The sequence below is a fragment of the Mastomys coucha genome, unplaced genomic scaffold (genome assembly GCF_008632895.1).
Source record: "Mastomys coucha isolate ucsf_1 unplaced genomic scaffold, UCSF_Mcou_1 pScaffold14, whole genome shotgun sequence".
NCBI classification, from domain to species: domain Eukaryota; kingdom Metazoa; phylum Chordata; class Mammalia; order Rodentia; family Muridae; genus Mastomys; species Mastomys coucha.
In genome coordinates this window covers 59,137,775-59,153,209 of record NW_022196896.1, presented here as the reverse complement: position 1 = coordinate 59,153,209, position 15,435 = coordinate 59,137,775, and the positions used below count along the sequence as shown (strand labels likewise).

Here is a 15,435-nt window from a genome sequence, read left to right as displayed (position 1 = left end):
TGAACCAAGTCTACAAAATGGCAAGAAGCCACAGCATACCACCAGAATATTTTTTTGAGTCTTTTATAGAGGAAATTAATTTCCTACTTTCTTTATCGATAGTTCGCTGTGTGTGTTCAGACACGTGACTGGTTTTATGTGTTGACTTCTCTATCCACTCACTTCACTCACATTTTTTTTCTTGGATATTTTCTTTACTTACATTTCTAATATTTTCCCCTTTCCAGGTCTCCCCTTTGGAAATTCCCTACCCTATCTCTCCTTCCCCCTGCTGTAGCCCGCATGGTCCTCTCGCCGGGAAGAAGACACGCGGACACTCTAGGTTCCTTCTGCAGCAACTGTTTTATTGTCTCCATCCATGGTGAAAAAGGGTCGAACCCAAAATCCGCACTGCTTATATACACCACAGTGCGTGTATCTGCCCACAGCGTGGCATGTCTGCTCATGATTGGCTGTTCGCTCATTACCCTACGTAACTCCCCAGGATGGGCCGTGACATGGCGTCCTTTCACTCTACACACATGCGCAAACAGTTGTCCACTAGGAGTTAACAGCGGAAGTAGGCGCCATCTTGCCATGGCGAATGCCTCTCAAGATTCACGGCTCCCAACACCCTGCCTCTAAGAGGGTGCTCCTCAACCCAACCATTCCCATCTTCCTGCCATGGCATTCCCCTACACTGAGGTATCAAACATCCTCAGGTCTAAGGGCCTCTCCTCCCACTGAAATCCAACAAAACTATCTTCTGCTCCATATACGGCCAGCACCATGGGTCAATCCATGTGTATTCTTTGGTTGGTGGTCCAATCCCTGGGAGCTTTGGAGGGTCTGGCCTGTTGACACTGTTGCTCCCTCCATGGGGCTCCAAACCCCCTCAGCTCCTTCAGTCCCTTATACATCTCCTCCATCAGGACCCCACAAGCTCAGTCCAATGGTTGGCTGTGAGCTTCATCCTCTGTATTTGTCAGGCTCTGGCAGAGCCTCTCAGGAGACAGCCATATCAGCAAGCACTTTCAGACATCCACAATAATGTCTGGGTTTGCTGGCTGTATATGAGATGGATCCCCAGGTAGGGCAGTCTCTGGATGGCCTTTCCTTCAGTCTCTGCTCCACACTTTGTCTCCATATTTCCTCCTGTGAGTATTTTGTTCACCCTTCTAAAAAAGCATCCACATTTTGGTCTTCTTTCATTTTAGGCTTCATATGGTCTGTGAATTGAATCTTGGGTATTCTGAACTTTTGGGCTAATATCCACTTATCAGTGAGTACATACCATATTTGTTCCTTTGTGACTGAGTCACCTCACTCAGCATGATATTCTCAAGTTCCATCCATTTGCCTGTGAATTTCATGAAGTCATTGTTTTTAATGGCTGAGTAGTACCTCACACCAGTCAGAATGGCTAAGAGGAAAAACTCAGATTACAGCAGATGCTGGCAAGGATGTGGAGAAAGAGGAATACTCCTTCATTGCTGGTGGGATTGCAAGCTGGTATAACCACTCTGGAAATCAGCCTGGTGGTTCCTCAGAAAATTGAGCATAGTACTATCTGAGGACCCAGCTATACCACTCCTGGGCATATACCCAGAAGATGCTCCAACATATAACAAGGACACATACTCCACTATGTTCATAGCAGCCTTATTTATAATAGCCAGAAGCTGGAAAGAACCCAGATGTCCTTCCACAGAGGAATGGATACAGAAAATGTGGTACATCTACACAATGGAGTACTACTCAGCCACCAGAAATTTTTTGATGCTTTTCTCTATGGAGTCTGGACATATGCAGCTCAACTACGAATGCAAGGCAGCCCAATACATGTGTGTCGTTAGTGAAGAATCCTTCATCATGTTTCCTTTCACATACTTGCTTTAGCAAAACATCCTTTCACCTCTGTCTGCGTCAGTGAAATGTTCTTTCATGAGTCTGCCTTAGCCTTTCACCTGTTTCTTCTTCAACAAAATGTGCCTTCATATGTTTGCCCCAGCAAAACACCATCCAACACAACTGACTTTCCAAAGAACTCTTAAGTTTCCACTTCAAAACTCTCTTCCAGATATTGATGAGAGAGAATGTGCTAATGCAATTAAAACCCCCGGTCTTAATATACGGAGATTATGTAGGTGGCTGAACCCAACTGCAGGAGCCAATTGAAATCAGTTTCCTCTGACTATCAGCACCATGAGGGGAGCTCAGAGAGGCTGAAAGCCATCAAAAGGAACAAGTGCTACCTGAAGAGAGAGGAGGCCACAGGACAGACAATGAGAGCAGACTACGGATGATGGTGGGCCCCTACGTGACCGCAAACAAGGAAACAGACTCAGTCCCAAGAGCAAATGCCACATTTTCCCTAAATCCTGAAAGATTAGGGGTGCTTTTTTTTCTTTAAGCCTTTTATGATTCCCCAATCCAAAATCAAAACTTTAGTGTTGACCATAAAAGAGAACCCAGAAAAATATATACCAAGTCCTGTGTTATGAAGTGTGTGTGTGTGTGTGTGTGTGTGTGTGTGTGTGTGTGTAAATGAGTCTGTAAGGTAGGGTGTGGATGTGGAGGTTAAAAACAACTTTAGTTGATTTTCTCCTTCCACTTTTGTGTGGCCTCTAAGAAACAAACCAGGTCCTGTGATCCTGTGCAGGAACTCAGCAAAAACTTCATCTATGAGCCCTCTTGCTACCCCTCAAAAAATGAGGGGTGGCAAGAAAATTTATTATTATGAAATAATAAATAGGTATAGTTTTAGTTTGCTAAACTACTGACAGTTTCTTACTCCAGGTAGGAAACATAATTACAAAGGCATATCAATGCCAACATGACTTCAATGTCTCACCGGGAAACGTAAAATCTAGAAGGAAGGCAATGCCAAACCTAAAACCATCTCCTGCAACTATCAAGCAAGAATGAAGCTAGACAGTGATGCTCCAGAGACCCAGTAGCTTGTTGATCTGGAATTAGTCACGTAGCCACTTAGCTGCAAGGGATGCTGAAAGTATTTGTCTCTATTGTGGTCAGCCATACATCTTACAGGAAGTCATGGGCTCCATAACTAAGGAAGCAACAAGGATGAGTTTGAGTCTCAGGCACAGTGCCTTTTCTTGGACAGGTTTCCCTATTTAATGAAAGAAGATTGCTCTCTTAAACTAAGTTTACAAAATTAAGCGGTTTGTTTCTGGAATCCATTATTCCATCTTCTCAATCCATTTGCTGATTATTCTGCTAGCTCTATGTCATTTTATAGCAACTATTTTAGGGTATATTTTGTGACACTGCAACTTAACCAAAACCGTGTATTTATTCTCTGCCTGGCCCTGAAACAGAGTCCCTCATACTTGAACAATTTTCTAAGCAACAAGTGTGCTAAAGGAATCTTTGGTCCTCATATTTAACCTTGACCCCAGTTGTTGATGGAGTGCCAAGGCCCATTAGGTTTCCTAGTTGATAAAATTGTCTTCTTTGCTACATCAGTGATGTAGGAGTTGATCACTAAAAAGATCAAGGCAAGATAACAAGTTCAGAGTTCTTAATTCAACACCTCCAACAGCAGGGAGAAGCTGAAGGTTGAGTTAAGAATTGATAGTCACTATTGCACAATTATATCATGCAGCAGGTTGCCATTGTAGATTAGAGGGTTTGTAGCTGGATTCCTGTTTACCTTTCTTCTCGGGTTGCATGCAGAGTTCCTTCCCATATCATGAACAGTAGGAGTGAAGGTTCTATTTCTGTACCAGTTCTACGTTTCCATGTTTAATAAGATAGATCTTCAACAATAGGGCCTTATCAAAAGTTTGTGTCAATAGCATGAGTTGTTTAGGATTTCCATGAGGCCCCTTTGGCCAACAGTTCAACCATATGTAATCCATTCCTGGCACTGGAGATTTCATTGTTTGTGAAAGGTGTCTACTTTGATCCTTCATTATTTTTTAATTTTACTGGTCTATTGGTTTTATACAATGGTCTATTGGTTTTATACAATGTGTTTTTGGGGGGGTGCATGTTTCTTGTGCTTTTTTAATTCTTTTTTTATTCTGGTGTTTTTGTTTTGCTGTTTATTTGCCTGTTTTTCTGATGAAAGAGGAAAAAGAAGGACTGAATTGGACAAGTGGGGAGGTAGGATGCTCTTGAAGACAATGAAAGATGGTAAACCATAATCAGAATATATTCACTTTCAATAAAATAAATGATAATTGATAGAGACCACCAGAGATCATGGGCTTTGTGTTTCTGAACACTGAGCACATGTAATTACTATGTAATTGGCTTTTTGGCTAATTTATAGGTTCCTTTTTCTATCACCCTACTCCATCCTTATTCTACCCTTCCAATGCCCCCAACACTAGGTAGGAGAGAAAGTAGGCTAGAGGGGGAAAGGGGGTGTCAATATCATTAGACCACCTCCTGTTAATTTGGGGTGTTTAGTTCCTGGGGTCAATCTTGATCTTCATTGTCAGGATATCTCTAACCAGCAACCAACAACTAACAAGCAACAACAAGCAACAGAAGCAGCAGTCGACAGCAGGCATACAGCTCTTCCTTTGTAAGAGGCTCTTAACCCTCTCCAGAGTCTCCAGGATTCCAAAGACCATATACCTGCAGAAACTATCTGGCAAAATCACTCCCCTGCCAAAGCCTGAGACAAATCATTAGCTGCTGTGCACAATCTGAAGCAACCCATATTCCACATCTCATATTAAAACAAAAGCACAGCCCATAACATTTCTAAGTTTTTAAAGAAACCAAACTTCCCACTACACTGGTGCATCAAGAATGTGCTTCAGATAGGGCATAGAGAAGGATCTAAAACCCTTCCTGTAACTTGCCTTATTAAGCAGCTACCTGCTCACCTGCATCCTCTGCTACATCCTTCTAATATACTGATGGGCCTGAGTAAAAGGTCTTCCTAAGATCTGGGAGCCACTTCTGGCACATAGTTGAACACAGGATGGCAACATTGACATGTGGTAGGGGGAAAAGAAAAGAATCTAACGTCTGGTATCAACATGAGGAGTCTAGCGTGCTGATAGAGTTAGAAGAGGAAGAGGCCTTTTATAAAACAGATCTGCCTTCAGACTCCCTTTCCAAAATTCCTTTATTCAAGAATTTTGATGCCAGCATCTTTAAAAGACATAAGCAACAAAACAATGCTGTCATTTTGAATTTACATCAATTTGTAGGACACCTAGCAGGAAACTGACTTCTAATTTGTAGTGGTATTATAATGTACTCCATTCATTAGAGCCCTCTGTGTTCCTTAGTTAAATTGAGTGGTTTTATTTGTTGATCAGATACACAAATTTGAAACCATTTCTAGAGTTGATGAAATGGCACAATTGGGCAAAATGCCTGCTGCACAACCCTAAAAACCTTGATTTGATTCAAAAGAAGACCTGATGTAAGACAGCCAGATACTGTGGTTCCTGTCTGTAATCCCATCCCTTTTACTCATGTGGTAAGATGGGAAACAAAAACTGGAAACTTGGCCCAAAGCAGTAGCAAGAGGAACCCTGCCTAAAATCAGGGTAGAAGGAGAAAAAAAAAAAAAAAAAAAACCAAAAAACCTCCTGAAAAGTTTTCCTCTGACCTCTACATAAGAGCCTTGGCATATACACTTGAAACCCACTTTCCCATCCACCACCACCCATCTGCCTACACACACACATACACACACACACACACACACACTAAATAAAATAAATCTTAAAGTCATATTTTTCTGCTTCCATTTAATTTCTACTCCATCCTTCCATGGTTCATGCCCTACTTAATTCATTCATTATCTCATTCATTCATTTTTTCATGGATAGATTTTTTTCTGATGAGATATAAAGTCTAGGAAGGTCTCTAGATAAGAGAATGTTTTTCCATGGTGAATGGCACATGATTGATAAAATTAAATGAGATAACGGATGCTAACGTCCTTTGAAAATTTGGAAAGTTACTAAGTAAATTTGTGTTCTTATGTTCAATTAGTCATCAGCTGAAAATGTGAATCTGCATGACTAATGGTGTTTGGGAAGCCTCTTCAATAAATGGTAACTCATTAAGAATCTGAGATACTTGCTGAGTCATATATGACTCACAGCACAGTCCATTACTCAGGAATGCCTGTGCAGAGCTATTCCTAGTATGAGAAAAATGTTAACCGTGGGAATGAAAAACAAGATGGAAGACTAAGTCTGCCTCTAGTGCCTGACATCTCCAAACACTGAAGCAGAAACCTTCGCCTTCAGTTACCAAAAGTCAAACAAAACCATTTGTTCATAATAGAAGATAACAAACAACTCAGTCATTCAGTATTACAAGAGAGCTAAGGAATGTAATCAAACTTAAAGGTGAGAGTTTAGGAAAATAATGAGCTTAAAAGAAAACAGTAGCAGCAAGAGAAAGAACAAAGGCTGTCAGCCATTTGCAAATGATGATGGAATATCCATGAACTCTTGGCTTATATGTCATTCTTGGTTTTATTCTAATTCTTTTTAGTTCATAAAAACAATCCAGAGCATACCATCTCTATAAGGCTTGTAGAGAGACAAAGATAAACCATGCAATTCTACCTAGAGAAATAAACCCTTAGATGGAGCAGAGATGCCTCCTTTATCATTCACCTCACCCATGGCAGAGTACAAATCTAAAGATTGTAGAAGCATAGATTTTATTTTTAGAACAAATGGCTTTCAAAGGGCAGGGGTTAATACAAAGCTCATGGGGTCTTGTTTGGTATGCGGGCTTGAGACAAGCACTGTTTGTACTTGTGGAGATAAGGCCATGCAAGAGAGGCCAAAGTTTGAGGCTCAGTGCTGGAGCAAACAAGAGTGCATTAAGGAAGACAAAGAACAGGAGTGGCTCAGACTGGTTTCTAAGGCCCCCACTTACCTGCCAGGAAAGCCTTTAATCCTCCACTGTTGCTGAAGCAGGGGAGATATTTAACTTAATCAGAACTGTGCTTTGAAAGGATTTCTTGAGGTGCCCCACTGGAAAGGGAAATGGGAGTGTGAAGGCAGAGACTGGAGAACGGAGCCAAGATACAGAATTCTTGCAACTGCAGATGAGACAGAAAATTCTACAAAGGCCCACAGGCCAACTCTCTTTTTATGTATATGTTGGGAGAGGTGTGCAATTAATTGCCTTGATGGGTTTATGGTGTTGGAGGTTGAGAGATGGTGAGTGGAGCGATTGATGAAGTGCTCTGGTGGGTGTGTGGAGGTCCAGCGGCCTCCTCTTCTTCTTTGGGTTCTGGGCATGATCTCATTCATCAGATTTATCCTTCAGCATGGGATTTTTTTTTAACCCACTGAGCAGTCTCCCCAAGCCTATATATCCTATAGGTTATCCAGTCACACCTAAACTGAAGTTATCCTGTAAATGTTGTTATGTACTTAGGTCTCAGATCCATTAAGGTGGAAAAATTATCCAGGAGAACCTGCTATAATCGTGACGTGCAGACTGCCTAGAGATGAACAACAGGAAAGGTCAGAGAGGGCCAAATCGTGAAAGGAACGGCATATCTCAAATGAAATTATCACAGGCTGAGTGAAAGCGGCTTTTGGAATCTTACATGCTGAGGCCAAACACAAGGGAAGGACTTCTGTCACACTTCTGGTTACATCTGTTGGTACTTCTCTGATCCTGTAGGTCTGATGTCCTGGAGTGTGACACCGATAAATTCTGTACTAAGGACTTCATGACATTGAATATGGCACCTAGTGAAGGTCAGTCTTACCTGGAGACTCAGTACAATGGTGTACTTCCAAACTCATTCAGGAAATGAAAGTAGAAAAGATTGAGTACTTAAAGACACAAATTAATTAAGCTAACTCATAAGAGATAGTAAAGGTGAGTCAACATTGGAATTGAAAGAACTAACACAAGGTTATTTTTGCTAGATGAGGGACATTTATGCACAAACACAAGTATTTCAATTTCCTTGTGTCCAACTTTCTGTATCTGTAATATGGAAACAATTACTTTATTAACAATCTAGTTAGCCAGACCAAATCTACTAGTACATTCAAAGCATTACAGACAAGAAAACATTTAATATATTTTACTTAACCTTAGCCTTGGTTCCACCATAGCCATCAGTCTATAATATTATTTTAGAGCATTCACAGTAAACCTGAAATTAAGCTAAGAGTTTCTTGAGGTTTCCTTTGTGTCTGGATTTAATGAATGGCATACTGAAACCTGTGTTGAATGCATATTGTAGAACCATCAAGTACAAATTCAGAAAACTAATTAACAAGAAAGAAAATTGGTTTTCAGCCTAATAAAAAAGAATTGACCAGTCACTGTCATCCAGTGTTTACACTGTCATTGTCTAATAGAATTTGGGACTCCAGTTCCAGTTCTACTCCCAGAGGCCTGCATTCACATTCTAAACTCTTGTCCTCATAAGCTGATTAGATCCTGAGGGTGGCAGGCTAAATAGCTACATGAAGGTTAGAGAGATCACTGATCTGTCTAAAAGCCAAGTAGCCAGGAATAGCCTAACTGACCTCAAATCTGATATCACTTCTGTCTTGTTCTCCTCCGACCAAATGGAGATAAATATTTTTGCTTCTATAATATAACTTATGACATTTTGTTATAACAGCCTAAAAAGACTAAGACTATGCCAAAAAAAAAGCCAAATCAATTTCCACAGAATAAAACTCAGTGGCAACCCTGTGATCTTGATTGCTTCAGATTCCATTGGATAGTGATGTGCTTTTCAATGAGACTTCAATTACATAAACTGTAGCCTGTCCAAACCTACAGCTGGTTTCCTTTGTTTGTTTCAGCATGCTAAAGGAGATTTCAAGAAATTTCCCAATCTATAAAAGAAGGATCACTCTCCATGAATGGGGTTGGTATTGTACTTAAAAGCAAGTTAATTAAAATGAAAGTGATTTTAAAAGAGAATGGGATTGAGGCACAGATGATCTTTCTGGTAAAAGAAATGCAGCTTTGGGGAATTGTTACATAAGGGAGCAATAGCAGCAAGCAAACGGCAGGTGGCGACATCTGCCCAGTCTCTCTTCCTGTCACCAGTCCTGGGAACTGATCATCCTTCCTGTGAGCTAATGATTCACCGAGTGCGGGACTTTCCGAAATTCTCTTATCAGAATCGATATTTGTGTGAAAGTACATTCCTTGATTGTATTTCTATTTTAGGATATCATGTTTGTGTCTTATCAGAGGGCTACACTAGAATCATGAATCCTGATGACTCATATTAGATTGTTCATCAAACTCCTAAAGGAAGACACAAAATTTCTCCCCTCACATGGGTTGGACAGATGAGATCATTGAATTAGGTGGGGTTCAGAATTCACAGAATCAAGGATACAGGAATTCTTAAAATCTAAAATATAATGCAACTCATTAAGAAATGGACTCATAAATTTACTAGCAGATATGCTTATGTACTTGGGAGCCCTGGGGATTATTTTCTTTATCAAAACATATCCTGGAGTAAATGAACAGTAAGGTAGACCACACACACTAATAATAATAATAATAATAATAATAATAATAAGAAGAAGAAGAAGAAGAAGAAGAAGAAGAAGAATATGAATAATATGAATAAAATGAACAAAAATGATTCCTTACAGGAGGTTGAACAGGAAGCTCAGTAGTTAAGATGGAGTACTGCTTGTTGATTCCCCGCACCCAAAGCCCACAGACAAAGTGAAGAAAAAAAGAAAAATAGAAATCATTAGGATGGACTTTTTTGGAGGGGTGAAGGGGTATTAAAAGCTAAAGAGCCACTGCATCACATCAGCTGGCATATTGTGCAGTCACTGGCAGACAGGGGGTCCATCTGGAAACACGGGCTGTTTCTCCTCTGAACACAACAACCCACTCTGTTCTCTGTAACCCTGAAAACTGTGATGCTGTGCAGTTCTCACAGGTGAGTCTCCACACCTAAGAGGTCTAGGAGGAAATACAAGGCAAAGTCTCAGTGGCCAGGACTCTGTCATTCCTCAGTGCATAGGTGTACAGGCGCACCTCTCGGACAGCAGAGGTCAGCAACACAAAGGGAAAGGACAAAGTGATCTGCAAGAGAGCTGCCTCTCCAGACATTGTTGTCAACAGAAAAGAAATGGGCAGCAACTTTGTAACACACATAAACACACATAAACACGCACACACACTATACATACACACACACCTCACATATACACATACATATGTACATACACACATGTATATACCACGCACGCACTCCACACATAGAGACACATACCTCTATATGTGTATACATACACACACATAATATACCCACACATATACACCACACACGTACATACATACCACATATAGACATACCACACATATACACACATATGCACACATACCACATATACACACATGTACACATAAAACATGCAGCATATACACACAGTGTACATACACACACATACACACATGGTACATATACTACACACATACTATATACACATAATGAGCTATACACATATACTTCACACACCATATATATATATGCTGTATACACTATGTATTTATACCACACATATACATACATGTAAACATACACATACCATATACACTATACACACACAATATATATACCACATACACTATATATATCACACATACACAATACACACAAACAAATACACCCCCCCAAACTGTATAGACCTACAGATACATACACATACAATTCACCCTGCATGCAAACAATGACTTGGCCCTGAGTACCCAGCAGAGCGTCTAGATCACCTGAATCTGCCCCTGGCAATGATGCTTTTAGGATGTGATCAGGGATGCACAAGACTCTTCCTACCAATATAGTTCCTAAATATAAAGTATTTTTTAAAGAACCAAAATGGATTATAAAGCAAAAAATTATAAAGTAAAAATATACTTTCATATTATTGAAAGTATGTCCTACTTCAGCAACAGCTAGACTTTTACTTTTTCTTCAAAAGGGAACCAATTATTTTCAAAATGGAAGAATAAAATATTCACTTCTGGAGAGATAGCTCAGTGGTTAAGAGCACTGGCTGCTCTTTCAGAGGTCCTGATTTCAAATTTCAGCAACCACATGATACCTCACAACCAAATATAATGGTATTTGATTCCCTCTTCTGCAAGAAGGTGTACATGCAGATAGAGTACTCATATACATAAAATAAGTAAATTATATAATATTGATATATGTATATTTACTTCTATATTCTTTTAACAAATATTCACTGAGTGTTATGCAGTGTTCTGAGTACTGAGTTATGAAAGTAAACAAACTTGTAAAACTTAGAGCTACGATGGTGGGCAGAAAGGAAATAAATGAACAAGCAAAGACTTAATGCATTATAAATCATGTGGCAGGTCTAAAACAGCCGAAGTGAAGAGCCACAACCGAGTAACTTCAAGGCAGCAAGTAGAATTTTAAGAGCCCTAACTAGACTATGACCACCTTTTCACTCTCTAAAATATTTTCTGATTAGAAAAGTCTATGAATAGTGACAACCACAGGTCATCTCCCTTATCTCTGAATAAATAGTTGACTCTTGGTTGTCTACAGCAAGAACAAGAAGAATGCTAACTGTAAACACATGTCATTCCAGAACTGAATAAGTACTTTGCAATCTCTGTATGCCAGGTGCATTGTTTGTTAAGGATTTGTTTTATTTTAAAGTGTGTACTTGCTTGCACATACATACATACATACATACATACATACATACATACACACATAAAGAATGCTAGTTTGCCCACATGTGAATTTGTGTGTGAGAATACTGTGTGAGGGGAAGCCAAATGGGGCCAGCAGATAACCTGGAGCTAGAGTTACAGGTGGTCTTATAAGAGCAGCACTTTAGGATGGCATCAGTGGGAGGAGAGGCCCTCTGTCCTGTGAAGGCTCTATGCCCCAGCATAGGGGAATGTCAGGGTGGGGAGGCAGGAATGGGTGGGTGTGTGTGGGAACATCCTCATAGAAGCAGGGGGAGGGGGAGGGGATAGGGGGTTTTGAGGAGAGGAAGCAGGAAAGGGGATAACATTTGAAATGTAAATAAAGAAAATATCCAATTAAAAAAAACAGTACTTTCTCTTAACAGCTGTGCCATCTCTCCAGCCACCCCATCCCACCCCCACCCTCCAGGTGTTGTATTTTTATAAAAAGAGCCAAGGATATGCTTTGTATCAAACACCGAACAGGATGGTGAGGCTAGGGGGGTGCCTTAGTGGGCCCATGCTGAGGCATCCTTTCCCCAGGGAGAAGAGTTAAGAAGGTTATAGAGACAGAGAAAGACAGAGAGAGAGGGGGAGAGAGAGACAGAGACAGAGAGAAGAAGGAGGAGGAAGAGGAGGGGAGGAGAAGGAAGGGAGGGAGGGAGAGAAGAGACAGGGAAGAGCAGGAAGGGGTTAGAATCAGAGAGAGAAAAGGGGCAGAGAGAGCAAGGAGGAGAGGAGAGTCTAACAGCCCCTTTTAAAGCAAGCCAGGCCTACCAGGCTGTTGCTAGGTAACTGCTGGGTGTTGTGTAGAAGGAATGCTAACACCAGGTACACTTTAACTGGTGAGAATACAACAAAGAACAAAGTCTAGTATTTCTTTTAAAGACATGGTTTCATGTAGCCTAGATAGGTTTCAAACTCACTGTAAGGCCAAGGGTGACCTTGAATTTGAGATCCTCCTGCTTCCACCTCCCAAATGATGGGAGACCGGGCAAGCACCCCTTTTTCTTGCCTGCTGTTTTAGAAACTGAAGATAATTTGGTAAGAGTAGACATGACAGCAGAGAGCCATGGCCTGTAGTGAGAGAACCCATAAAGAGTTCCCCACCCAAGTATTTGCCTGTCAGTGCCCTTGAGGCAACATTAGCTTGTGCAGAATCAGATTTGGCAGTATAGTTCACAGCCTCCCCCATGCAACTTCCACAAAGCCTGCTGCCCCTGGATGGCCTCATTTAACCCTAATCAGATACCAGAGGCCCCAGATTTAAAAGTGTAGTCACATTACATGTCCATCCTCCTGATACTTCACAATGCAGAAACTGCTCAATCACTCCAAACCATAGCTCTCCTCTTGCTTCTAGAATTCTCTCACCCTTGCTCTCCCCATTCAAAACAGACAATCCTGTCATTAGTTGTAGAAAGCACTGGATTTCTATGGGAAGGACTGTTACTGATGGCTTACTGGTATGCTGATAGAGTAAGTGACACCAAGGCCATGTACAAAAGCTGCTCTCTGTTGCCACTAATACACAGGGAGAGAATAGTTCTGGTGTGGCTTGGTAATATTCACATACAGGTGTGGAGCCAAGGTAGGTCCCCATTGTGGCAGTTCTAGTCACAGTCTCCCTGTGCTACAATCGAACAGCACTAGCAAACCACTGAACCATGAGACCAGCTTTGTAAACCAAAGGGAGAGGCATTCCCTGGTGCGGTATGTTCTGGAAGTGATTTGAAACTTGGGCCACCTTCAGATTGTCTTCCAGAAATGGGCCATAAATTTAAAATTGAGTATCATCTCTTTGAGAACCATCTGGTGCTGATTTTTCTTCGGCACCTCCTGAGAACTCAAGGGAGCCAAAGAAGGAAGGAAATAATAATTCTTTTCTTTGCAGCTGCTGAAGGTAGTCATCCACATTTGTATTCATTTTACCTACAAATGGGAACCAGCATTTAGAGCAGGCCAGGTTTTATTAATGCGATGGCTTAGGGACCAGAAGGGAATGACTTATTTTGTTATATTTAATCCTAATGACTGTGGTGCACCTAAGCTTTCTTGAATCAGATAATGTGATTTCTCAGCTCCGGGATGATAATGGGGGAAATAAAACAAAGCAGACTTGTTAAGGAATGGATTCTTTTTCCAAGAGTCAACACACTGTTTTCCTGTGTTCTGTCCATTGCAGAATAAATAATGTATTTCTACATATTCTTCATGATAAGACCTTTGAGTCTACCCTTTTCCTCAATGCTTATTGTCACTAACATCAACGCCTCCTTTAATCTGCATCTTTCTTAACCCCTTGACTTTAAGAATTACATTCAGGTAGGTCCTGAAGGTAGATGTATAAGTTTTATAAATATATAACCTATTTTATTTATGATACAAATGAGATAGAATTAATAAAACAAATTCCCCATCAGGGCCATCATTTGCTTGAGACAACAGGTGGACAGCTTTGCCCCAGGTACAGCAGACAGTTGACTTTGTGGTAAGATTGGAAAGCTCTTCCCAGAAGCAGGAACTTAACACATACTGAGAACCCTGGAGTGTGAGGATGCTAAGTGAAGCTCAGCTTCTTTGGTCAGACTGACCTGGAGCTCTGTGCCCCAAAACATCCAAACAAACTAAAGTAGGTTGGAAGATGCTCTGTCTCTCTTAATTCACTTTTAATACATAGATTCAATTTCTTTTCCTTAAGAAAAATGTCTTTATCCTTTGAGTGGGCAAGAGAGAAATAGGAAGAGGGACAAGAACAGGAGTAAGTCACACCTAAGGGGATTTTCTAAATTCAAACTGAAAGCAAGTGACTGGTCCTATGTCATGATTTTCAGGAGGGCTCCTCATGCTGATGATCACAAAGCATAAACTACCTTCACAGTGTTTCTCTTAAGAACAACAAAATTCAGTCAAGCAGTGGTGGTATATGCCTTAAATCTCAGCAAGTGGGAGGCAGTGGCAGGCAGATTTCTGAGTTACAGGCCAGCATCTTTCTTTCTTTTTCTCTCTCTCATTCTTTCTGTAATTCTTTGTTCTTTGCTTCTTTTATATCTCTTATTTTTCTTTCCTCCTTCTCACTCACTTCCTTCTTATACTCCTAATCCTTTATCTTTTCTTTCTTTCATTCTTTCATTCTTTCATTCTTTCTTTCTTTTTCCTATCGCTCTATTTTTTCTTTGATGCATAGTTTTCCTATGTCCCTCATTGGCCTAAACCAAATCAAGATATGGCTGCCATTTCCTCTTGCCCACTGCCATATTAAAGGAAGGCAAAGAAGTACTCAGCCTCATTCTTTTTTGGTCTCTCTCTCTCTCTCTCTCTCTCTCTCTCTCTCTCTTTCTCTCTGGATCTTTTCTACCTTTATGTCTCTTTCTTTTTTCCCACATTACTCACTCACTTCTTTCTTCCATTCATTTTATATCTTCTCTTTCTCTCTTTCTATTTTTTCTTTGATGCAGAGAATTGCTATGTCACTCTCATTGGCCTGAAACTCACCAAGATCTGCCTGCCCCTTCCTTGTGCCTACTGACTTTAAAGTCAGGCACAGACATACTCAGTCTTATTCTTTATTAATATTTTTTGGGTTTTCATTTTTTTTTTTGTACTCCAAAAACAAGGTTTCCTCGTGAAACTATGAGTGTTCTGGAAACTGATGTGTAGACCAGGCTTGCCTCTAATTCATGACCAGCTGGATGTATACATAATGGTCAAGTACTATCCCAGGGACAAGTATTAATGGCAAGGAAAAACTAGTGT

The 15,435-nt window shown here is 40.6% G+C and overlaps 1 pseudogene; it reads right to left on the bottom strand.

Moving 5' to 3' along the window:
• Positions 1-7,423: 7,423 nt before the first annotated feature.
• LOC116089408 overlaps positions 7,424-15,435 on the bottom strand; it is a 10,703-nt pseudogene continuing 2,691 nt past the window's right edge.